The sequence below is a fragment of the Notamacropus eugenii genome, chromosome 3 (genome assembly GCF_028372415.1).
Source record: "Notamacropus eugenii isolate mMacEug1 chromosome 3, mMacEug1.pri_v2, whole genome shotgun sequence".
NCBI lineage: Eukaryota > Metazoa > Chordata > Mammalia > Diprotodontia > Macropodidae > Notamacropus > Notamacropus eugenii.
The window spans coordinates 324,359,145-324,383,973 of NC_092874.1; positions in this window are offsets into that span (position 1 = coordinate 324,359,145).

The window sequence follows — 24,829 nt, forward strand, 5'->3', positions numbered from 1 at the left end:
TAAGTTTTAATTGTCTAGGAAGAAAGATAGACAATGGGTCACTTTGGAGAGGGGCAGGTTAGGAATTTATTTTTGGATTCAGGGAATCTGAGATTCATAATATTTTAATCAAATAGTTGGTGAATTTTAAGATTGAGATTAGAGCTGCAAATTATAGATTTATTAGTCATCTGTGTTTTGAGGGGAGAAAATGAAGTCATGTTAGTGGAGAGAGAGGGAGAGACAGACACACAGACAGACAGAGACAGAGAGAGGGAGACAGACAGACACAGACACAGAGAAAGAGACACAGAGACAGAGACAGACAGAGACAGAGACAGAGACAGAGACAGAGAGACAGAGAGAGAGAGATGTTCCAGGTTTAAGACCATTGTTAATGGGTGAGAGTAGTCAATGAAGATTTCATAAAATGACATATAGCATTTAAGTTTAATTGCAGGATACTGAAAATATAAAAGTAAATGGAATTTCTAGTAAGAAAAACAGGTAATTTAATGAGAAGGCAAACAGAAAAGTGCAATAGTGTATTTAAAAACAAATTGAAATGTTATTTCTTGAAAACCCAATAATGGATTAGCCTTTAGCTATGAAACTTCAATCTTTCAATCTCCAAACTAAAGAATTATACAGAAGATGTGGATTAATTAAGACTAAATGCACAAGATAAAAAGATTAAACAGTATTGGAGAAAATAGCTTTCCTAATTACCTTTGGATAACTTAAAAACTTAAAACTTTACTCAGGGCCCACACCTGAGTCAATGGGCACAAACTAACCAATAGATTTGTGCCTGGAGCCTAGCCCTAGGGTATTGATTCCTGCATTTATTGTAACTTTGCCCAAGTCTCACCCTCTGCCCCTATAAGAAACAGAAAGAACTAAATCTTCCTGGACTGTGGCGAAAAGGGAATTGAGAGAATTGATTGACTTGAAAATATTCTGCCTAGTGACTGGAATCTTTCCTTAGGATAAGGAAAGCTTTCCTCTCCCTCCCTTCTTCCCCTTCCCATATTATTATTCCCCTTTCAAGTTCAGCCAGAACAAAAGTGGAATCCTAACATAACCAAAATTTGAACTCTAAGCTACCTAGCCAAAAAAGAATCAAAGAATTAGGGAGGCTGAAAACAGGCCTCCCTGGGTAGTGCTCTCAGTCCTGAGGGAAAGGTAACTAGAAATTCAGCTGTAACTAATCCTGTCCCTCAGGTCAGGGAACCCCTATGATAAAAAGGGGATTAAATTAAAATGACTAGGAACAAACAACAAATTTGCAAGCAGACAGAAAAAGGGTCTTCTCTGAAGGAAAGTCATTTCAACTAACACTGTGTTTTTCAAGCATTGGAGAGGGGAGTAGGATATATTTCTAAAAACTTTAGCTGAAGCCAAACATATTATAACCTGCAAACATGGAAAAATATAAGTTTTCTTTGAAAAAAAGAGTAATGTGAAGCACTCCTTGGGGTGAGGGAAGGGACACCACCACTGCAAGGACAGAAACACCTTAAGGGAAAAACATAAAGACTTCCCAGTGTTGCAAGTGGACTCTGTGGTAAATTTCTAAGGTAACATGGAAGAGTTACACAAAATACACAACTAAGTATGGTTTGTAATATGCATGAAATGTCAGGAGTAAGTCAATATTTGTCAGATAATTTGCTAAGCATTTTACACAAATATAATCTAATTTGATCCTCACAACAACCCTGAAATTAAATGGTTGAGGAAACTGAGGCTAACAGAGGTTAAGTGATTTAACAATGATCTTATAGGTAGCAATGTCTGAGGTCATGTTTGAAATCTTGCCTTCCTGACTCCATGCCCAGAGGCCTATCTGCTGCACCATCTATCTGTTTTTATTTTAATAACTAAATTTCATATTTTTATATAAAACCTTTTTTCTTTTGCTGTTATTCTTTATATTGAAACGTTCATGCTTGTTTACATTTGCTAAGTGAACTCATTGGCTTACAGTTTGCAAATATTATTTGTTGCCTAAAATAAACAAGCCAAACATTTTTTCTTCAATCCTGTAGCATCTATCCTGGTTTCCTTAATTATTCAAATATTACTTAAAATCATATTTCCAGAAATGTTATTTATAAAGGCCTTTCCAACTTCCAGGGACCAAGAAGGGGAGAGTAAGTAATAAATTGCCATAACCATTCCATAATAACCTCCAAATAACAAGCAAATAGCACCCCAAAACAAATGCTAAAACAGCAGAATTAGCAAAAGCATAGGGTAAAACAATATCTGAGTCAAAGAAACTTGGAAGGAAAGGTCTGTTGCACTCAGATAAAACGGAAGTGCTAACCAGGACAAGATGCATTTCAGCAAGCCAGCAGCAAGCTCCTACCTCAGGAAACTATCAGTAGATCCTGAGCCTCAGTACAGAGGAACAGGCAAACACCACACCAGGATCCTCCACATACCTCAGCATAACCAGGGACTAAGCAGACCACAGCTCTGAGAACCACCACTTACTCCAGTATAGCCTTGGAAATTCACCACATAGACAGACAATCTCCAGGGACTAGAGAGCCCCAGTCCATACCTGGGGAAACACAGAAAAACCCCAAATTCAGTTTAATCTCTGTAGTGCAAATAATGTTACAAAAAATAAACACTGCAGACTGCTTAACTGCATAATGCATTTTTATGTGATTATGGATCCTCTAAACTTTTATAAAAGCTAAAGTATACTTCTAGAATAAAAGCTCTTCACATGAGTTGGAAATCATTCCTGTGCACAAAAGTATGCTATGCCAGCAGTTAAATCTAAAGTTTTGGCAACATTGATTTTTATAGGATTTATAGATGTGGGAAAAGAACATATTGCTATTTTCCAAAGAAAGGTTGTAGATGTCTTTTTTTATATACATAAATCTTTCTAGTAAAAAATCTATTTTGTTACAGTGAACTTGACAGACTTTGACAAAATTTAACATTTTCCTTATACAAAGAAGAATAGGAAAGGTGGACTACATAAGAAACCATCACTCTCCACTATATATAGCTTTCAAAAAAAACATAAGTATTTAAAATTTGTAATTATTAATTTCATTATTTTCCTGACTTTCTATGTTACTTTCTAAACTTCTTTCTGATCTCTTCCTTTTGTTTTTAGTGATTCATTAATGCTCATTTTTAAAAATGTTCATTTTAGTTTAACTAACACTTCAATTTTCATTGTTTTCCATGACTACTCTCTACCCACCCCAACTCCCCAAAAGCTTTCCCTTGTGACACATAAGTATTTATTCAAACAAATACACACACTGCCTCACATTTAAAATGTGCCTCATTCTATACCTCTAGACCACCTTTCTACTTATAGATGAGAAGCATGATTCATCATCCGTCTTCTGGAGTTAATATGTGTCATTGTGTTTAAGTCTATCATAATTGTTTTCCACTATATAAGTAAGCGACACAGCAAATAAAGGACTGTTCTGGGAGACAGAAAGACTTGCGTTCAAATGTGATCTCAACATTTACTAGTTGTGTTATCCTGAGCATGTTTTGCCTCCATTTCTTCAAGTGTAAAATTAGGATAATAATAGCACTACCTCACATGCTTGTGGGGATCAAATGATATAGTATCTATAAAGCACAAAGCAAAGTGCCTGGATCATTGAAGACACTTAATAGATGCTTGTCCCCATACCTCTCCTCTTCAAACCCCAACACCACTGCAATGCTTTAGTCATTAGTTAATTTTTTTTTAACCTGTGTACTGCTCACTTGACTGATTCAAGTGACAGAAGCCTAGATTAGTAGTTGTCTTCCTTAATCAGAGGGTAAATCAATTTAGTGAGTAATTTTATGAGTACAGGTCCAAAGTACTTTCAATAATTGTTGGTCCAATTCACAGTTCCATCAGCAATGAGTAAATAAGCCTGTACACCCACAGAGACCTTTAACACAGAGACTGATATCAGTAAATCTTTACTATTTTTAAGGAGTTTTAACATCTTTTGGCAATTAGGACCCTTTTCTTCCCACTTCACTCAGCCCTCTTCATTATTTTGTTAATATTCTAGAAATGTTATTCCTCCAGGCTAATTCTATCATTTTATTGATAGTTCTGTAAATTAACCCTTTGATAGTTGTAATGGCATGACAATGAATCTGTAATTTAGGAAGCATTGCCATTTTATTATATTGGCATCTTTTTGGTGTGAGTAACATGTTTCAATAGAAAATGCTGTCCTCAAGTTAACCAACAATTCCTTTTATTTCCAAATTTAATGGCCTTTTCTCAATCATTACATTTTCTGTCTTCTAGGTAACTTTTAATTTGATTTATAACCCTGTTCTCCTGGCTTTTCTCTCACCTCTATGATTTTGTGACATTGTTCTCAACTGTCTCATTACCTGTGTGTCCACTGCTTTTCAATCTCCTCTGCTATATTCCTAATTGTCATAAATAACTTGTATTGTAATAAATAGAAAGATAGATGGACATGTATTGACAGAAGAAAGATGGATGAGAGTTGTATGTATACATATATGCATATGTACGAACACATGCATATACACTTAATATATCTGAGTATGAATAAGTACAAATATGCATATATTTATATACAGAACACATAAATACACTACACACATGTATACATATGCACACATGCATACATGCGTATGTGTATGTAGAGAGACTCAGCCATAATACCCTTTTTCATGACCAGCATCTGACTTCAGATCTTCATTTGCTAGAAGTTGTGTTGGCTTATAGTCACCTTCTTCAGAATACTCAGACTTCAGGACAGATTGTTAGAGCTGACATTGGTCTCTCTGGTGTTTGTTTTCATTTTTATTTATTAAAAAAAGTGCACTTATTTATATTTTAGTATTTTAATTGTTTAAATTTATATTCTCCTGTGAGCTTCGCTACTTACATGAGCTTGCTGAATTTTCCTTGATATGATCCCTCTATTAGCTTCTTACTATATTTGTCTAGCATTTTATACAGTTCTATGTTTGATGGGGAGATTTCTATTTCTTTGTTGTTTTCTCCTTTCAGTGGTCTTTCATAAGTTGTTTTCAGATTTGTTCTAGAATTTATGTGGGTGAGCTGAGAATTTAAAGAACGATTACATGTAGATTTAGAAAGGACTTTAGAAATCATCTAATGCAATCTTTGGAACTCAGAAAATGGGACCCAATAAGCATAAACAACTCAAAGTTGCATGAAATGTAATTAACAGAACCAACACTAGAATCTAGTTCTTCTGGTGAAAGTGACTTTTTTTTTTACCAGTGTTAGCATCATTTTCCAAGTTGACTCCAAGTCAGGAATAAGTTGGCATAAATATCACTTAACCATGTGGAGGATTTGTTTTTTTAAATAAGAAAAATATCATTTGAAAAATAATTTTAGCTTCATCAAGGTGTACATTAAAATATATGTGTGCATATGTATTTATATTTCAAACTGTTTAACACTTTCCTCCACCTACTTTTCCTCCTTAATAAATACACTCATTTATCTCCCTGCAGCTGGGATTAACCACTCCCTATTTGCATATTTTCAGTAGTTAATTGCCCTCAAAAGGTTTCACAAAGCTTATAAGTAATTATATCTTTAGTGGATACATGACTGGGATTATAAGCATTCTCTGTGAGATTGCTTTTTTAATGTAGTTTCATAACCTAATCAACCTCATGTGGCAAATCTACCTTTTAAAGAAAATGTTTCTTAGATAACCTTAAATAAAATACTTGACTAATTCTTTCTGAACCATTGATATGAATTGTAACACTCAGATGTTGAAATAAAGTTTGTCCACATACACACACATGCGCATACATACATACATACATAGTCATTTTGAGCATTAATTTTGCTTTATATTCACCCTTTTGTCCTGAAAAAATGACATAAAATATCATCAAGAAAAATATATCTATATATATTCAAAAAGGTGAAAATTCATGAATGAATGAAAGAAAAAGGCATTTCTCAAGGTTATACTATGTGCTACACACTGTTAACTTTTTTTTAACAGATCTATCACTTGATTCTCACAACTATCCTGAGAAATAAAAAAAATATATTATTGTAGTTCAGGAAACGGAGACATATGGAAGTTAACTGACTTGCTCAGAGTCACAATGCTAGTAAGTAGCTTCAGTCTGGATTAGAACTCAAGTCTCCCAACACTTCAGGCCCACTGTATCAAATCTGTCAGATATCATATAGTTAAAATAGAAATTACATTGATATCCATGTAATATCAAAAGAACGAGAGCAAGACTATTCAGGCATTGATCTTTCATAGATTATTCAAGAAAAAATTGAGATCAAACTCATACAAAAGAAGGAAATATACTGGAGTTTTCATTTCTATGGATGGTGTGAATAGAACATTGGTAAGCTATAATGCTAATGAGAACTAAAGGTGTTCCCCACCATTAATGGGCCTGTCCATTAAAAGAAGCTTGATTAGGGGAGATTTTTGTTGTTGTTGTTAGAAGGCCCATAACTTTTGTTAATTTCTAAAGAGGGAGGAGCCAAGATGAAAGAGTAGAAAGATGCACATATTCCAGTTCTTCCCCCACAGCCCATAAAATACCTGTAAAGAAAGACTCTCAACAAATTCTAGAGCAGCAGAAGTCACAGAATGACAGAGTGGAGGAGATTTCGAGCCCAGAATGACCTTGAAGGTGGACCAGAAAGGTCTATTGCACCGGGATGTGGGGCAGAGCTTAGTCCAACCTTGCCAGCATGGCATTGGGAGAAAGACCACAGCAGGTCTCGGAGACAGAATCCCCAGGAGTAGCAGCGGTTTGCAGATCCCTCAACTCACAGGCACCAAAGGCAGCTTCAAAGGTCAATGAGAGAGCTTTTTACCTCTGTGAAAAGGGAGTAGAGTTCTCCCCTATCCCTGGCTCCAGGAAGCTGCCATGCAGGTGGAAGAAGCAGCAGCGAGCCACAGCTTTGGTGGCCAGGCAGGCAGTAACCTGCTTCCACTGTTGGATAAAGTCCCTGGGGGAATTGAGCAGCTGATCTGAATCTCAGCCACTAGCCAGAGCAGGGAGTAAATTCCTCTCACTTGATTGTACCACCTTGGAGGAACTGAGAACTTACAGGCTCCCAGGGTATACGCTACTCTTGACAAAGGTCCCAAAAGTCAGGTAATTGGTTAAGAAAATGCCCAAAAAAGGGGAAAAAAATAAGACTATAGAAGTTTACTTTCTGAGTGAACAGGTATTCTTTTCGATCCCTTTGGATGAAGAAGAACAATGTTTACCATCAGAGGATGACATCAAAGTCAAGTCTTTTGCATCTAAAACCGTCAAAATAAATATATAGTGGATCCAGGTGCAAAAAGAACTTTGAAAATCAAGTAAGAGAGGTGGAGTAAACTGGGAAGAAAAATGAGAGCAAAGCAAGAAAATGAAGAAAAGGCAGTCAAAAGATTGCTAAAGGAGACCCAAAAAATGCTGAAGAAAATAACATCTTTACAAATAGGCTAACTCAATTGGCAAAAGGGGTCCAAAAAGTCAATGAGGAGAAGAATGCTTTAAAAATCAGAATTACCCAAATGGAAAATGAGGTTAAAATGTCACAGAACAAAATAGTTCTTTAAAAATTAGAATGGAACAGATGGAAGCTAATGACTTTATGAGAAACCAAGAAATTACAAAACAAAACCAAAATAATAAAAAAAATGGAAGATAATGTGAAATACCTCACTGGAAAAACAACTGATGTGGAAAACATATCCAGGAGAGTTAAATTTAAAATTATTGGACTTCCTGAAAGCCATGATCAAAAAAAGAGCCTAGACATCATATTTCATGAAATTGTCAAGGAAAACTACGCTGATGCTCTAGAACCAGAGAGCAAAGTAAACGTTGAAGGAATCCACTAATCACCTCCTGAAAGAGATCTACAAAGATAATCTCCTAGGAATATTGTAGTCAAATTTCAGAGTTCCCAGGTCAAGGAACAATATTGCAAACAGATAGAAAGAAATAATTTGAGTGTTGTGGAAATACAATCAGGATAACACAAGATCTAGCAGCTTCTACACTATAGGATTAAAGAACCTGGAATATGATATTCCATAAGTCAAAGGAACTAGGATTAAAACCAAGAATCACCTATCCAGCAAAACTGAACATAATACTACAACGGAAAAATGATCATTCAATGAAATAGAAGACTTTCAAGCATTCCTGATGAAAAGATCAGAACTGAAAAGAAAATTTGACTTTCAAATACCAGAATCAAGAGGAGCATAATAAGGTAAACAGGAAAGAGAAATCACAAGGGACTTACTAAAGTTTAACTGTTTACATTCCTACATGGAAAGATAATATTTGTAACTCTTGAAACTTTGCTCAGTATCTAGAGAGTTGGAGAGATTACACACACACACACACACATATCTATATCTATATCTATCTGTCTATCTATCATCTATCTATCTATCTATCTATCTATATACATATATATATATATAGAGAGAGAGAGAGAGAGAGAGAGACAGAGAGAGAGAGAGAGAGAGAGAGAGAGAGAGAGAGAGAGAGACAGAGAGACAGAGAGAGAGAGACAGAGACAGAGACAGAGAAACAGAGAGAGAGAGAGTGCAGAGAGCACAGAGAGCAAAGATTCAATTGAATAGGAAAGGATCATATCTAAAAATAAAATTGAGGGATGAGAGAGGAATAGATTGGGAGGGGAAAGGGAGAAATGGAATGGGGCAAATGTCTCTCAAAGAAGAGCCAAGAAAAAGCTTTGCCAATGGAGGTGAAAAGGGGAGAGGTGAGAGGGAAAAAGTGAAGATTACTCTCTTCACATTTGGCTCAAAGAAAGAACAATATGCACACTCAATTTCGTATGGAAATCTATTTTACACTACATGAAAGTAGGGGAGAAGGGGATAAGTAGGGTGGGGCGCATGATGGAAAGCAGAAAAAATGGAAGGAGGGAGCAATTAGAAATAAGCATTCTTGGGGAGGGACAAGGTCAAAAGAGAGAATAGAAGAAATGGGGGGCTGGGAGAAGATGGAGGGGAATATAGTTAGTCTTACACAAGAAAACTATTTTGGAAGTTATTTGCAAAACTACACATATATAGCCTATATTGAATTGGTTGCTTTTTCAGTGGAGATGGGTGGGGAGGGAGGAAGGAAGAGAATTTGGAACTCAAACTTTTAGAAACAAATGCTGAGAATTGTTTTCGCATACGACTGGGAAATAAGAAATACAGGTAAAAGAGTATATAAATTTATCTTTCCTTATAGGAAAAGATAGAAGATGGGGATAAGGAAACGCAGAGGTGTTAATAGATGGCCACAATTGGTGGAAGTGGCAATCAGAATGCAAGGCATTTTGAGGTGGGGGGAGGGGAGAAATGGGGAGAAAATTTGGAATGGAAAATTTTGTGGAAATGGATACTGAAAATTTAAAATGAATAAATAAATAAAATAAATTTAAATTAAATCTAAAAAAATCGCCAAAAAAATAAAAGTAAATTTCTAATGAGACACTGAGTCATGAGGATTGTGATGTCCTCTGGCTCTGAAAAGTGTATATATGTACTCTGAGGTGAGGGTTGGTTTGGGGGCTTACTCATTGGAAATGTTTGTTTAGCCAGATGAGACTCTGGGCATCTGCTAAGGAAACCCCCAGCATTGAAAACCTAGATATTGGTGCTTCTCTCTGTCTGGTAACTATGCATATATGGTCAGACACTTGGATCTACGTGTTAATCTGTGCTTACTTATGTATTACTTTTGTACAGCTTATGGTCAGACAGTTGGTAGTCGTATCTATTGATCTTTGTTTCTCCTTGTATTTTCTCTGAAGTTCGGGGTGCTGACCTTTCCCCCTGAACTAAGTGAATAACATATGTGTCTGACTGAAGTGATTGTTGATCCCTCAAAAGTTGCACTCCTTTTAGAAGAAAAAGATCTAAGAACCTGTGCAGCAGGCCCTCCTGTGTATGCTGGCTTCCTTGCTGATACATAAGGTTAATGATGAATCAAAACACTGAAGATTTTTTTTTACTTAAATTCTTAGGGGGAAAAAGTGATTAATTATCTAAGTTAGTATTCTTATAATATGAAGCAGGTTGTTAGAGCTATGGGGAGAATGCAAGATTTATAGCACAGGAAGATCCGTCTCAAGTTCAAATTTTACCACAGGCACTTATAAGCTGTGCAACCTGAGGTAAGTCACTGAATAACTGTAGGCTTCAGTTTCTTAATTTATAAATATGCTATTGTGTTCAAGCTTTCCTCTAGCTCTGAAGCTATGATTTTATGAAGTATGTTTATAAGTAGAAGTCATCATGTTGTAATATAAAGAAGACAATTTACAAGTAGAAGGTTTTGGTTCAGGTACAAGTTTGGAACACATTCATTGTGTTTTCTTAAACTCTGTGACTCTCAATTCCCCTATTTAAACAATGGGAATAATAATATTTACAATAGATAGCACATACATAATTGTCGTAAAAATTTAAAGATGCAAAATAGGTAAAGAAGTGTGCAATTAACTGTGGAATATACTAGAAAGGTGTAATTATTAACATTGTTTAGTGTGGTTTCAGCTTTCTAAATGAGCTCTTTGCATTAGGTGCTGGAGATGCAAAATCTCAGGGACCTGGTTCTTGTTTAAGCCCAAATCAGCTTATTCATTTCTATAGCCCTGTGCAGGTAATATATCTGCCTTTCATTTTATTCACCAAAAATGTATAATGTTTTAGCTATCAGAAACATTTTTCAATCTTATAGAACAATTTATGATTGTTTCAAGTATAAGTTATATTCTCTTCTCATGAGATTAGTCTCTTAAATCCAGGCTAAGAAACCATTTTCTCAAAAAATTTTCTCAAAAGTCATTTCACAGATTTAGAAATGTTACTTTAAGATTATAATTTGTACATAAGGAGAAGGCAAGACAACTTACAATTTTGTTGTTCAGCTAAGAAGTTTGAAAAAATACTCCTTTGTTTTAATGGAGATATACAATATGGAATCTAACATTTGCATGGTTCGCTGATTACCAGAGTAATAGAATATGAATTTAAATAAAGTAATTTAAGACACTGCTGACTTGAATAATCTGAGTTAAAATGAAATACTGCTTCCCGTAAAACCTTTAGCAAGTCAGATTTCTAGAAGCATTTTTGTTTCTTTAGTTTAACATAATTTTACCCATCATTGCTTCATAGTGTTTCAAGATACCGTAGGTAACATAAAACAAACAAACAAAGCAATGATGATCCAGGATTTTGGAATAAACTGGCAGCATCTTCTTGTGTGCCTGTAGAAAATAAAAACAAAAACTGAAAAATTCTCTTGCCAATTATTGATTCTCTCTGTTGTTTCTGAGGTAATACATAAAGTGTATATGAGTTGAACCATTCTTCTGAGTTCTAGTAATATCTGCTTGTGTTTCCAGAATGAGAGAGAGAGAGAGAGAGAGAGAGAGAGAGAGAGAGAGAGAGAGAGAGAGAGAGAGAGAGAAGTCATTTAGGTAAATGATTTGCCTTTCAATTTCAAACATATTTAGAAAGGAACATCATATTTGCATATAATGAAAATTACCCATTTTCTCATGAATATCTCATTTCAAATACTATGAAATGGAACTATGAAAATGCCTAGATTTCATTTTTGGTACTTGCACTGTGATTCAATTCAATTTAATTCATCAATCAGTTATTAAGTGCCTATGATGTGTCAGTCAAAGAGTTAGGTATTAGATTTAGAAAGATAAAATTACAAGTTTCACAAAAAAGAACTTGAGAATTGCTCCCCTCAAGGAACTTACATTCTACTGGGTGGTGTTAAAATATGCAAATAATGCACATATGTCTTTATGTAGTAATGTTAAAATAGAGAAGGATACAATACTCGGGAAGGGAAGAATCAAGAAAAAAAGCCTCATGGAAGAGGGAGCATCTACACTATGTTTGAAGGAAGCTAAAAATTCTACAAGACATTCAAAGGTACAGAGGTGGAAATCATATCTAATAGTTTGGGTAGGCCAAGTAGATTAGGATAGACACTGTATGAAGGGGAAATGTAGTGAATTCAAGACTCAACTTTCCAATTATCCCTAACACTGGTAGTTTGTGTTCCAACTATTCACCTACTTCTTTTCCATGCCTCACCCTCTAGGGATACTTTTGAGGGGATCATATTGTTTCTCTATTACAAACCATCACAAGTACTCATCTAATTTCTTTCTTCCAATATCAATCTACCAAATAATATCCTCTCAATGTCATCTAATCAGTGAATATAGCCCCAATAACCTCTTAAACATTAGATTTCTCCTTACTCAAATTAGCAAGTAATATCAATTTATTTTTTGTAGAAAGGTATTTACTGAGTAGAAATAAAATAATTGAAGGTAAACAATGACAATAATGACAACAACTAGAAACATGGTAGCTTCTTCTCCCTTTTACATACATATCTACTATGTCTTCAGGACAAGGCACTCAAAATTAAAATAAAATTTAAAAATATCTCCACATCACTTCTCGGTATGATATAGTTGATGAATGTGATGATTCCTTGCTTGAAAAATAATTAGTTGCTCAGTCAATTCATTGCTGAACTGATTCAATCAAGGATTCTTCAAAGCTGGCTTCGTGCTGGTCAAGTCAATTGTGGCTGCCAGGTGATTACTATGAACTTCAGTTATTGGGCCTCTATTGGCTCTTCTAAGCTTTTGAAGTTATAAATCCATAAAATGATGTGCCTGTGATATTAATTTATTTAACATTAAGAAAGAGCAGACAAAATAAGGACAGAAGAAACCTAAATGCTCTATTTTCATAGTCACATCACATTAAGCATCTATGTGTGTATACATATATACACATACATGCATACATACATACATGTATGTACACAGATGTGCTCATATTTATGTATTTGTATGTACGTATGCATGTATTCATTTATGTATGCATGTATACAAGTTGATACCAGGCAGAACATAATGTACATATTCAAGACTTGAATCTCAATAGTTTGTTACTCAATAGATTTGAAAAAAAGGCTGAAAAATAGTGGAAAACAGACTAGGACTTTAAATGTTAGTCGGAGCTTATATTTTATCTTAAAAGCAATGGGGAACCATGGTTCTTATGTTTGTTCTGGAGGCTTGGGAGTCTGTGCAGTGTACAGTATTGTTTTCAGAATATTTATCTGGCAGATTTAATTTGGAATTATGTCCCAAAATCTATAAAATTGTGCATACCCTTTGACCTGACAATAGCACTTTTAGGTCTGTATCCCAAAGAAATCACATAAAAAGGGAAAGGCCCTTTTTGTAAAAAAAATATTTATAATAGTTCTTTTTCTGGTGACAGAATTGGAAATTAAGGGGATGTCCATCAATTGGGGAACAGTTGAACAAGTTGTCTTATATGATTGTGGCAGAACACTACTGTGCTATAAGAAAAGATAAGCATTATGGTTTTGAGAAAAAATGACCTTCAGAGTCTTACATGAACTGATGGAAAGTGAAATGAGCAGAACCAGGGGAACACTGTACACAGTGATAGCAAAATTGATCAACAATGAGATACTCAGTTACTTAGATTAAGACAGTGATCCAAGACAATACCAAAGGATTCATGAAAAAAATCCACCTTCATAGAGGGAACTGATGAACTTTGAATGCAGATTGGTGAAACATACTTTTTTCTCCATTTTATGTCATGTGTGTATGTGTGTGTATGTGTACCCCTATGTGTGTTTGCAACATGGTTTATATGGAAATATTTGAAGTATTATTTCACATGTACAATTGATTTTTTAGCTTGCCTCTTCAATGAATAGGAGAGGAATAGGAGGGAGAGAGAGAATTTGGAACTCAAAAAAAAAAAATGTGGCTGCTTTTAAACAGAAATGTCAATACAGCAATTACTGCAGTGTTCCATGAGAAAGGTAATGAAAGCCTGAATCAGAGTGAAGTATGTATGAGAACTTTGCTAACATGATTAATATATAGTTTGAAGGAGATGTATAGTCAATAACTATTTCTTCATATTATATATGCATATATAAACAGTCTCATATAAAGCATTTATGTATTATATTCATATGTGTATGCACCTATTTACCTATATATGAATAAATATACATGAAAGCATACATATACACATGCATATTATTTTATTTATGCCACCCACAAGGAGAGATGACAGGGGAACACAGAGTTCATTTTTCAGTTTTTGTTTTCTACCAGTAGATTTATAGTACCTTGCTTCATAGTAAGTGTGGTTGTTGACAAATAGTTGTAGTCTAGGTGTCAGGTTAATGTTTTTAGGAAAGGGATAACAAGGGGATTCCAACTGATTCAGGGAAATTAAACCCAGTCCCTTGAACTGGCAGGAAGTGGTGAATAATGCATTAATCACACTTTAAAAAGACACAAGGAATAAAGAGGCAAAGGATAAAGGAGTAGTGTGGAGAATTGGGGGACACAGGAAAGCAGACAGAATGAGAAATAGACATGGGAGGAAGAAGAGAACATAGAACCGTGGACTTACAAATCAGCATTGGGGGCCCTTAGCAGAGTTCTGGACCCATCAGAGTTGGAGGATAAGGTTGGGCAGTCTTATACTCCTTGGGGTGTAATGGGGGGGGGGGGGAGGGAGTGGACTGTTATATCCTTATCACTGTAGGGTCGCTTAATGTAAGACATTTTTTTTTTTGGTTTTACCACATGTCTGGCACTTGTCTGTAATTTATAGGCCATGGGTGATTTTATTGGGGCCTATCTGTCTTCTCTTTATTTAACAATAATTGGAAGCTGAAATGGCAGTGTAAAGGCAGAGATTTTCCCAAACTTTCATTAATTCTTCTCCAAATCACTCTGAAATAATGCCTCAAAATGAATTCTTGAGCAGCAAAGGGTTGTTGCCTGAGGCAACTTACAAAGTTAGAAAGAAAGGTCTATCTTACTGGGATTAATAGGGGAGCTCAGTCCAGAGGACACCATACTTGGTAAGCTAAATGTGAGGTCCCCCGGCCCCTGCAAGGCAGCCAGTAGCAGGTCACAGCCATGGAAGTTAGCAACAGGACTTGGTGGCAACTGAGTTGGTGGCAGAAATTTCCAGACTTCTCAGTCCACAAAAAGTAAGGGAGTAGGGCAACTAGTCATAAGGAAAATACTGGGAACCTGTAGCTGACACTGAGTATAGGACTCTGTTGCATTGCCCATATTGGGATTTAGGTCTCAGTACTAGACAAGGAGGAATACTAGTACACTAGGGCTCCTGCTTAGAGGAAAGCAAGGGAGCAGGACAGAATAGTACTTGAGGTTGCTCAGAGACCAGAGAACAGATAAGGAAAGCAGTGAAAACGCATCTCTTTAGATCATACAACCTCAGCCAAACCAAAACCTTAGAGATTTAAAGAGGTAGTTCTGAAAAGAACAGAACAAAAAATATGAAGATTGGGAGAGTTCCCCCTCTACCCCATAGTATAAAGTCAAAAGTCAAGAAAGAGGATGGAAAAATATTCAAGCAGCAAAAAAAAGAACTCAACCATAGAAAATCAGTATAGTGACAGGGAGTATTAAAACACAATCTCAGAAGAGAACCATGGTGTCAAAATGGCTACATGCAAAGCATCAAAGTAATGTGATTGGTCCCACACCCAAAAACAATTTGTGGAAGATTTTAAAAATCAAATAATCTAGGTAGAGAAAAAACTAGGAAAAAATGAGACTGATATAAGAAAATCATGAAAACAAGATTCAACAGACAGATAAAGGAAACACAAAAAAATTTTCAAAAGCACTTTAAAAACCAGAACAGTCCAAATGGTAAGGGAGACACAAAAATGCATTCATGAGAAGAATTCTTTCAAAAGGAGAACGGGACAAATGGGAAAAGATATATAAAGTTAACTAAAATATAATTGAAGAAAATCTTTAAAATGTAGAATTGACCAAATGGGAAAAAAGAACTCTCAACAAATTCTAGAGCAGCAGAAGCTACAGAACAATGGAGTGGAGGAGATTTCTGTCTCAGAGAAACCTGAAAAACCTATGGGAAAGGTCTGTCACCCACCGGACGTGGAGCAGAGCCCAGTCCTTCCTTGACCACGAGGCACTGAAAGGAGCAGATCCCAGTAGGTTTCAGGGACAAAATCTCCAGTGGCAGCGCAGATCCCTCAACCCACAGGCCCCAAAGGTCAGTGAGAGGGTCTTTTCGGCTGGCCGAGAGGGAAGCAGGGTGTCCCCATAATTCAGGCCTCCTCAGGTGGCAGCAGTAGAGGCAGCAGCAGACAAGGCTCTCAAGGCAGGCAGTAGGCCACATCCGTTGTTGAAGGTCTCATCAGGAACCCCCTGAGGGAACTGAACCCTGTGTGATGACCCTGCCCTGACCTGAGCAGCTGATCTTAATCTCACACTGAATAGCACCCCTGCCCCTCCAAAAGCCCTGAGGCTTGGGAGCAGTTCATTTGAATCTCAGCCCCCAAGTGCTGTTTGGGCAGAAGTAGAGGTGAGATGGTTGTGGAAAGGAAACTCGGAAGTCAAGTAACTGTCTGGGAAAATGCCCAAGAAAGGGGAAAAAAAATAAGACCATAGAAGGTTACTTTCTTGGGGAACAGGTGTCTGCCCACATCCTTTCAGATGAAGAAGGACAAGGCATACTGTCAGAGGAAGTCAAGGCCTCTGCCTCCAAAGGGAACTTAAACTGGGCTCAGGCAATAGAAGAACTTAAAATACAAGTTAGCAGCTTACTAAATGAGAACCCAAAAAAATACTGAGGAAAATAACAGCTTTAAAAAGAGGCTAGCTCAACTGGAAAAAAGAGATCCAAAAAGCCAATGAGGAGAAGGAGGTTTTAAAAAGCAGAATTAGCCAAATGGAGGAGAAGGTTCAAAAGCTCACTGAACAAAATAATTCCTTGAAAGAGAGAATTGAGTTAAGGGAAAAGAATGACTTTGAGTTAAACCAAGCAGTCAGTAAACAAAACCAAAAATCTGGAAAAAGAAATAGAAGATAACGTGAAACAACTCATTGGAAAAACAGCTGACCTGGAAAATAGATCCAGGAGAAATAATTTAAAAATTATAGGACCACCTGAAAGCCATGATCAAAAAAGAGCCTAGACGTTATCTTCCATGAAATTATCAAGGAAAACTGCCCTGATGTTCTAGAATCAGAGGACAAAGTAAATATTGAAAGAATCCACCAATCATCTTCTGAAAAAGACCCAAACAGAGGAACTCCCAGGAATATTGTGGCCAAATTTAGAGTTCCCAGATCAATAAGAAAATACTGCAAGGAGCTAGAAAGAAAAAATTTGAGTACTGTGGAAATACAATTAGGATAACACAGAATCTGGCAGCTGCAACATTAAGGGATCGAAGGGCTTGGAATGAGATATTTCAGAAGTCAAAGGAACTGGGATTGAAACCAAGAATCGCCTACCCAGCAAATCTGAATATAATACTTCAAGGTAAAAAAATGCTCATTTGGTGATATAGTCGAATTTCAAGATTTCATGTTGAGGAAAAGACCAGATCTGTATTTAAAAATTTGACTTCCCAAGACAAGAATCAAGAGAAGCATGAAAAGGTAAACAGAAAAGAAAAATCAGAAAAGACTCTCTAAAACTGAACTGTTTACATTACTACATGGAGAGAAAATATTTTTAACTCTTGAATTTTTTCTCAGTATTTGGGTAGTTGGAGAGATTGTACACACACACACTCACACACATACACATAGATAGAGAGTACAGTATTAAAACATTTGACTGAATTAATTACTGAGAATAAATCAATGACATCTTTAGTTTGGGGAAAAGAATGTCAGTCTAAATTTCCAAGAGGAAAGTAGCTTTAGGTAAAATTAAGCAATGATGGAAGAGTTAAGGTTTTAATGGTAAATTTTATTTTATGATTGCTATTTAATCAGGAACTAGAACAGCTATAGAAAGGCATGTAAGCCACTTAAGACTTGCCTCAAAAGACGCTCCTTAGCCAAAGTGAAATTATAATCATATTTGAAACCTGATTATTGGAACTTGCCATTTTTCAGATGCTATGGGACTATTAAGTGACTGTTATTCTGAGTCTAACTGTAGGTGTGGGTAACAAGAAAGGTGATCTGAGCCTCCAACCCATGATGTCAGTAGGTTGGTGAGAAGCTGGTATGAACTGCAAAAGATGATCTCATGGGAAGGGTAGGAGAGGGGGTGTTCATCCTGGGCTGAGGTAGAATTCTCCTGACTCAATATCCCCACTGCCACCTGACAGACTTTAAGCCTGACTGAATGCAAGTGGATAATCTAATGCTGCGTGGAATTGACATGAAGTTGGGTAGATATTGTATCCTTGCAACGTCCCTACTCTTGGTGAAAATTTCCTATAGTCAAAAGGTTTGCAAGCCTAATACCAATAATTATAGATTACTGGTAGGGGAACATCTGAGGTTAAGTCTAAAATTAAGCTATTAGACATAGGACTTTAGACTAACAACAATAAGTTAAGGTCCTTTAATTATTAGCAATACTGTGGAGAAAATTAGGTCAAGAGCTTGTGAAGTTAGCAACTTAAATATTATTTGTGTCTCAGTTGGTTAGTGTTTAAAAGAAAAATTCTTTGTGGTCCATATTGTAAATGCTTTAAAAAGAAGTATCACCTGTCCAAAAGTTTGTATTGTTTTATCTATTATAAACTGTGTTAAAAAGTGAAAAATAAATGCTAAACGTATATATATATATACATATTTACCCACTCAGGAATGCTGTGGACAGCAGGTGTGGGCCATATGTTTGCCACCTCTAATCTAGTCTATCTCATGCATGATGAAGGCTCTTCCTAAAACAATTGAGCTTGAATGTCAATTCCTTTTATATTCTTTATATGCTTGGGAAAGAACAGCTTTTTTTATTTATTTGTTCATCTGTTCATTCATTCCTTCATTTTCATCTTGGACCAGATGATTTTGATATCATCATTGGAGGGAACTTTTGTTGTATTACCTTCCTCATTACATGGGTATCTCCCATGTTGCCTGTAGTCTCAGAGTATTGCTTGGAGATGCTGGGAGGTTTAGTGACTGGCCTAAAGTTACAACATTAATATTATGTCAGAGATAGAACTTAGGGTTAACAGTTCCTTACTGCTACCAGGTCACATATGGATTTGGTGAAAATTTTTGCATGATCCATTTTAGGAGGAACATGGACAAAAGAGAACTTGTCCAAACAAGGGTCATAAGCATGGTGAAGTTATGGGAGTCTGGGTCATGAAAGAATCAACTGAATGAACTGGGAAATTTTACCCTATAAAAAGAAAGAAGAAAAGGAAGGAAAGAAGAAAGGAAGGAGAAGAAAGAAAGGAGAGAGGGAAGGATAGAAATAAGGAGAGGGAAGGAGAGAGAAGGAAGGAGGGGGGAAGGACAGGAAAAAAGGAGAGAGGGGAAGGAAGGAGGGAAGAAATGAAGGAGGGGGAAGAAAGGAAGGAGAGAGGAAAAGTTGTTCTAATATCCCCATTTTATAGTTGAGGAAACAGGCAAATAATAATTGAATGACTTGCCTCCCAGAGTCACACAGCTTGTAAGTGTTTGAGGGCCAGTTTGAATTTAGGCCTTCTTAACTCCAAGTCCAGTGCTCTATCCCTTGCACCACCTAGTTAGGGAAGAAAAATGGTTGTTTTCAAATATTTGAAAGGTTTCTATGTGCAAAAGGGATTAGACACGTTCTGCTTGGCCTCGGAGGTCAGAAGCAGTAGATGGAAAGTGTAGAGGCTGATTACAGCCCAATGTAAGGAAAACATTCTTACTCTAAAGTGGAAACTGTGGAAACGAGTTTGTTTTGCTTATGATTATTTATTTCTTGTCCCCCCCATTATATTGTAAACTCTTTGAGAGCAAAAAAGAAAGAAAAGAAAAGAAAGAATTGACCAAATGGAAAAGGAGATGCAAACGCTCAATAAAAAAACAAAACAAAACAAAACAAAAAAACGTAATTCCTCAAACGTAATTGGGCAAAAGGAAACCAATGATTCCATCAATAACAACAAAATCAAAATCTAAAGAATGAAAAAAAATTGAAGAAAATGTGAAATATCTCTTTGGGAAAGAAAGAGAACTGACCAAGGAGGAAAAATTCAAAAATTATTGGAGTACTTGAAATCAATGATCCAAGAAGAACCTGCAAATCATATTTCAAGGAATTATTAAGGAAAATTGTTCTATATTGGGAAAGTAAAATAGAATTCAAAAGGATCCACATCTCTCCTCCTGAAAGACATCCCAAAATAAAATCTCCTAGGAATATTTTAGCCAAATTTCAGAGCTCCTGGGTAAATGAGAAAATAGCAAGAGCAGACAGAAAGCAACAATCCAAATATTTGTGGAACCATGGTAACATAAGTTATAGTAACACAAGATTTAGGTGCTTCTATATTAAAAGGTGAGAGAGGGGAATGAACGGAGCATAGGACAGAATTAGAAATTCAACACTGCAAAAAACTAAAAGTTAAAATTGCTTTTATATGTAATTGAAAAAAATTAAAAAATTAAATTGGCACATAGTCTATATAACTGTCCTTAATTTAAGAGGAAGATTTGAAAAGTAAGTTCTATATTTTTCTTTACATTTTTATTTCTTACTACTCACATACTTACTACCCGACTTGTGGAGTGATCATGGTGACCCTAAAAAGATATAATTTCAACATTCATATGTATACAAGTATATGTGCACCCAAAGGGATGTGTGTGTGTGTATATATGTATATATATGTATGTATGCATATATGCATATATGTATATATGTGTATGTATATAAAACATTTACATGTGTATCTATATATTTATACACATATATACATACACATGTGAGCGTATGCAACTATTCATGTGTGCACATGTATGTATAAAAACCCAGAAGTGCATGCATATGTGTATTTAATGTGTCAGTTTTAAACAAAACAATTAGAAAAATGCAATTTTCTCTGATTTTATTGGATAATGTAGGTGACTAATAATATGAAATAAAAATTGTTTTTCTCTAATGAAAATATTTTCACCCATGTATTATTTTTTTAAAACAATTCAGACATTCCCTCAAAATGCCATCATGTCCCCAAAGAAACCTCATTGGTTTGAAATCTGAAAACACAAGTAATAATTTTGTAGTTTGTCATTTGATAACAGGAAATATTTTTATTTAAATTCATATTCTTTCGGTCCTCCATATTTTTTGGCTCCTTAAATTCTTCACTCAGCATTAGGTCACAGAAGTTTCCCATCTTTTAATGAATATGTAACATTTGACATTGATTAAAGAAGAAAAATATTCTATTAAATCCACACATCACAACTATTAAACCTTTTCCCCATCTTTGGCATGTAATTTGTTTCTATTTTCCCTTGTTACTACCTTTTTTGAATATATAAGCATCTCCTTCTTTCATTGACTTTCCTGAGGTATAAATGCAACAGAATTAAAATATATGAAATGACTAACAAAGTTCAGCAGAAATAGACAGAGAAATTCCATTTAAAGTTACAGTAGACGTTATTAAATATTTGAGAGTCTACCTGCCAAAACAGTCTAGGTATATATGAACATTAATCACAAAAGTCTTTTTGCACAAGTAAAGTCAGATCTAAATTACTAGGAAAACATCAGTTGTTCATGGGTAGTCTGAGATAATATGATAAAATGAAAATTCTACCTACATTAATTTACTTATTCATTACCATACCAATCCAACTGCCAAAAGTATATTATAGAGGTAGAAAAAATATGAAAATCATTCTAGAAGAACAAAGAAGTCCAGAATATCATGGAAATTAATGAAAAGAAATGCTGGGGAATGTGACCTAGCCATGCAACATCTCAAATTGTATTTATAAAGCCACAATCATCAAAACCACTTGGTACTGGCTAAGAAATAGTGGGGTAGATCAGTGGAATATGTTAAGTATACAAGATACAGTAGTCTACTGTTTGATAAACCCAAGGACCACAATTTCTGGGATAAGAACTCACTAGCTGACAAATCTGGTGGGAAAACTGGAAGATAGTGTGGAAGAAACTGGGCATAAACCAACACCTAACACTATATGCCAGAAAAAAGTCCAAATAGGTACAAGTTCTAGGTATAAAGGTTGATATAAACAAATTATGGGAGCAAGGAATAGTGTATTTCTCAGATTTATGGAAAATGGGAAAATTTATGACCAAACAAGAGAAAGAGAACCTTATGAAATGCAAAATAGCTGATTTTGATTACATTACATTGAAAAGATTTTTGTAAAAACAAAGCCAGTGCAACCAAGGTTAAGAGGGAAGCAGAAAACTGGGAAAGAATTTTAACAACTAGTATATGTGATGAAGGTCTCATTTCTAAAATATGTAGCCAACTGAGTCAAGTTTACAAAAATGCAAGTCATTCCCCAATTGATTAATAGTCAAAGGACATAAATGGGCAGTTTTCAGAGGAAGACATTAAAGTTTTTTATTAGTTATATGAAAAAATGCTATTGATTAAAACTACATGAATTAAAACAACTCTGATATCACATGTATTAGTTTGGTTAACATGAAAAAATGGGAAGATGATAAATGTTGGAAAAGATGTGGGAGAGTTGGAACACTAATTCATTTTTGGTGGGACTGTGAAATAATGAGACCAATCTGAAAAACAATTTGGAAATATGCCCAGAGGGCTATAAAAATGTGAATACCATTTGAACCAGCAATGCCACTTCTCAAGTTCCTAGGTTTGTATCCCAAAGAGATCATAAAAATGGAAAAAGGACCCACATGTACAAAAATCTTTATTGCAACCCTTTTTTGGTGGCCAAGAGCTGGAAATTGAGAGGATGCCCATTAATTGGGGAATGGCTGAAGAAGTTGTGGTATATGAATGCAATGGAATACATTTTGCTATAAGAAATGATAAACAGATAGACTTCAGAAAAACCTGGAAAGGTTAGAATGAACTGATTCTGAGTGAAATGAGCAGAGGCAGGAGAATAATATACACAGTAATAGCCACAGTGCGTGAGAACTGTTCCTAAAAGACTTAGCCCTTTGCAGCAATGCCAGGACCTAAAACATTTCTAAAGGATTTGATGCAAAATGTCATTCATCTCCAGGAAAAGAAGTATAGAGTCAGAATACAGAATTAAGCAGACTATTTTCTCGTTTTTTGTGTTTTGTTTTTTCTCATGGTTTCTCCCATTCGTTTTAATTCTTCTATGGATCTTTACTAATATGAAAATGCCTTTAATGAGAATGTATGTGTAGAAACCACATAAGATTGCATGCTATCTTGGGGATGGATGTGAGAAAGAGGAGGAGAAAATTTAAATTTATCGAAGTCATTTTTGAAAACTGAAAAGAAACTAATCAAAAAATAAAATATATGAAATGATATTTTTTTGGTATTAGATCTTTTTAAATGACTTGATTGTAGGGTGTTTCTCCTTGGACTCAGTATGTTTTCACAAAGACATGTATAAAGAATGACTAAGTAATACAAATTTATACATAGAAAAAATGATTTATTTTAACGATTCAGGGTCGAGTCATTTTCATTGGACATTACAGAAAAGGTTATGGTCAAGAATTCATACTTCATGGAGGTTTTTCAAGTAAATAGTATAAAGTTTAACGTATCAGAACAGGTTGCAAAAGTTTTAAATGTCTACTAATTGTACAGAAAGTGATAATTAAGTAATTAGAATAATACCAGAAGTTCATTATATTTTGTAAACTAAGAGATGGTATCAGCACATTATAAATACAAATCCTAATATACTGTTGAGAATCCACAAAAAAGGGAAATAGAGGATCATTACAGTTAGAATTGTTGCCCAGAGTGTGAGCCACAGAAATTCAATGACAATTTTAATGCATATCCTCATACCAAATATTTACAATGTTCAAACTGCATGAAATGAAAAGCTTTCAAAAATAGAAGAAGTTAAAATTATTCAGGAAAACAACAAGGTAACCTGTTATTCCACCTGTTTTTGTAGCTGTAACACAGTTACTTTCAGGGAATCTATGGAGGACGAGCTTATATCCCATACGTCTTATTCAATTACAAAACACAATCATTTAATCCCCCTGAAGAATAGTCCATAGGACATTAAATATAAAATAATAATACCAAAGCAATGACTTTTCCTTAGACCTTTTGTATCTGAACTCCACCAAAAAGAAAACAACAAAATAGCACTTCCTTAGATCAGATATCATCCATGTTATGGAGGAAGGAAAATGTAGAGACATGCTATCTATGTTGATGTGTACTGAGGAATTTGTTTGTCCAGAGACCAGAGAGATAGAGATATGATGGGAAACTTGAAACATCAGGCAAATGTAGGGATGTATAGTAGTAATTTAGGCCACTGCCACTAAAAGTTACAGAAAAGGTTTTCTTCAAGGATCCTGTACATGATGATCTATGGAAATTATTCAATGAAGTGGTAGAAACTGCAATATTTCACTGTCGACTCCAAATATTTTGTAGTAATCAAAATTCCTAGAAAGACCATGACTAATATGGCTACCTTTCTCACTATCTTTTCTAAAATAAGGATAAGACATGGTTAGAGATTGGGTCTTTGATTTAATTGATATAGAGGATTTCTGGGTAAGGAAATTTTCTCTTAGCCAAATCAGTGTTTGCAACTTCTAAGTATTTTTGGATAGTGTTACCGATATAAGCAGTATGTGTTTTGTAAAAATTATGAAAACTCATACTTATCATATTAGAGTTGATTTGTTAATAATCTTATCCTTATCCTCATTCTTAGTAATTGATTTAAAAGTAGCAACAATTTCGAATGTGGGAG